Below are 2,587 nucleotides of genomic sequence, written 5' to 3'. Positions count from 1 at the left end.
AACATATTCCTATTCTAATAGGATTGTATAAACTTAATCCCATTCTAATAGGAATGTATAAACCTCTTCCTATTCTAATAGGATTGTATATACCTATTACTATTCTAACACATCTGAATGAGGTGCATTGCTGTTTAGAGTTTTCAAAACATGGTTTGACTTTTGAATCTCGTCCGAAGAAAATTAAGTTGTATCATGTTTTAGATCTGTTTGTTGTGGGAGTATAAATTACTTGGTGATGGTATATCTGAGTTTGAGTTATAGTTTGTGGAATCCTATTTCAATTGTCAATAACACATACATCTTGGTGTACGAATTTGTCACCGCTCCTCAAACCTGTTTACATAGGACAGTTAACTTGCTAACAAGGGGTCAGATCATGGTCAAGCATTAGGTATTGGTTTTGAGAGATATCAGTAACGAGTTAGATTTGAGGTTATCTGAAGATATGAACTGGGAAGTTTTTTGACCAAGTTTAGTTTGTGTAGTGATTAGGGATAGATGTACATGATGCTAGATGGAAGACTCTGAGGTGCAATTGCAGAAATTTAGAAAAACCTATGACGAATAAAGAGAGGAAACTAGGGGACAAAACCTTGTCTTCAAGTTAGACCGATCACAAGTTGTCAACATGTGAAATGGCATGATTTGAGAAGGATTCAAGTATAGTTGTATAGATAAACTATACTAGATGCAAGTGGCCTTGTTGCAATGATCTTAGGCATGAGATTCTCACTTTTCCTCAAGAGGATTTCATGTTGGTTTATAAAAATGTGTAGATCTGTCAATGGCTGTTGAGAACTGATTGGAACGTAATCCGGTGCACCAATCTCCAAACTGTTCCAGTTGGATATGCTAAATCATTATCTCCGAGAATGCTATCTCATGTCATAATATGAGAATAAGTTTTTTTGACGGGTGTCGTTTTTGTCCCTTTTGTTTTATTTTTTTACTTGGGAGTAGAGGGAGATGTGACTTTTTGGTACTGCAGGTTCCTAACCATACTGCAGTTTAGTGGTAACTGTCCTTTGACCTACACAACTCTCTGTGGACTGCATTTTACCGAGCTGGATGATTGGTTGATTCTAAGTTTTAGATATTTTTTTCTGGCTGGGGAAGAAAGCAGAGACTTTACATGGTTTATTCATATATGCATATTTTGAGTCAATATGATCTTCGTGTGTTTGTTGCTCAAGTGTTACAGCACATCTCAGTGCATGATATAAACCACTGTGCATTATGATTGTTTATTGATGATCAAGTTTCTTATGTATAGATTGAAGCTACAGCCATGCCTGAAGAATATCGTTATGAGGTATGTTGCTCTTTCTTGTTTTATGATGTTTGTAATTGCTTACATTCAAATCTTCTATGGAGTATCTAAAAAAATATGTTCCAGTATGTTGTCAATTTTTACTTTTATATGATGCTTGTTCATTTTAGATTCCAGTGTTTCCGTTTCTATGGAATTTGAAGAAAATTGACCATAAGAAACTTTTAGTTTTGGAACTTCCTGATTATATAAAAAAAAACAAAGAAAACTACAACCTGTTGAATTGGGATCTTGGAGACCCTTTTTACTTTTTCAAACTTTCCTTTCTTTTTCTGCCCTAGTTCTTTTGATCAGCTGGGGAGGTGTGTGTATGTGTGTGTGTGTGTGGGGGGGGGGATGGTATATCAGTGGAATGGACTAATTAGCAGGGAATGGAGGGTTTTTTGATGGTTTGACCTGGAGCTTTGCTTGTGGATGTTGGTAAGGAGTGGAAGGATTTAACTTACAGTTTGGTCCCGTCTTTTAACTGTTTTTATCTCTCTTCTTCTTTTCCAGAAGGAACTTTTTTGTTAGGATGATGTTCATAAGCGGGAATATAGCAAATAAGGTTGTACTCTTTTTATTTTGCAGGTTCCAATTCTGTGCAATGACTGCAATAGTACTGGTAAAGCATTTTTTCACATACTTGGGCACAAATGCAAGCATTGTAATTCATACAACACCCGCATGATTGGTACTTGCGAAGATCCCCAATGACATACATGCTCAGCTTGATTCAAGTGGTGTTTTTTCTCACATTAGGCGTTCTTGTTCCTTTTTGATTTGTTTCTTCTAGCAACCAGTGTTACTGTACAAAGAAATCTGGGATAGTCCTTGGATAAAACCTCTCCATTTTTTCTGTTGCATATTGAAAACTTTCAGAAAGAGTAAAAAGAATTGGCTCCACTCCGACTCTCAGATTAAGAAAATGATGAATAACATTGAAGGGAACAAGGTTTCTCTTTAGTATTTGCTTTCCTCCAAGTATCTAGTTTGTATATGTGCAGCTTCTCACGGAGACACCTTCAAGTCATTTCACTTCTACTGTTACTCCATCGTCTGAACCAAATTTGGGGTTTGGGATGGGGACCTCCGTGGCAGAACAGCGGGTGGATTTGTGGTAAAGAGAAGATTCTAAAATATTTAATTGAAGTGGAAATTCATTTTTCAAAGTTACTAGGTAATTGTTGAAGAGGTTCCGGTATGGCTGGCAACGGGACCGGAACCGGGCACCACGGCCGGAACCGGTAATTCCGGAAAAAAATCAGTGTACCC

General features: G+C 37.1%; 1 long non-coding RNA gene across 1 annotated transcript; it reads left to right on the top strand.

Annotated features, from left to right (window-relative positions):
- The first annotated feature begins 14 nt into the window (after positions 1-14).
- Positions 15-2,281, top strand: LOC102588359 (uncharacterized). The gene is made up of 2 exons (XR_369060.2): positions 15-1,315; positions 1,904-2,281. It is a non-coding gene; the product is annotated as an uncharacterized lncRNA (long non-coding RNA).
- The last annotated feature ends 306 nt before the right edge of the window (positions 2,282-2,587 follow it).

Source organism: Solanum tuberosum, unplaced genomic scaffold (genome assembly GCF_000226075.1).
Source record: "Solanum tuberosum cultivar DM 1-3 516 R44 unplaced genomic scaffold, SolTub_3.0 contig00329, whole genome shotgun sequence".
In the NCBI taxonomy this organism is placed as follows: Eukaryota; Viridiplantae; Streptophyta; class Magnoliopsida; order Solanales; family Solanaceae; genus Solanum; species Solanum tuberosum.
This window is presented reverse-complemented; position numbering and strand designations above follow the sequence as displayed.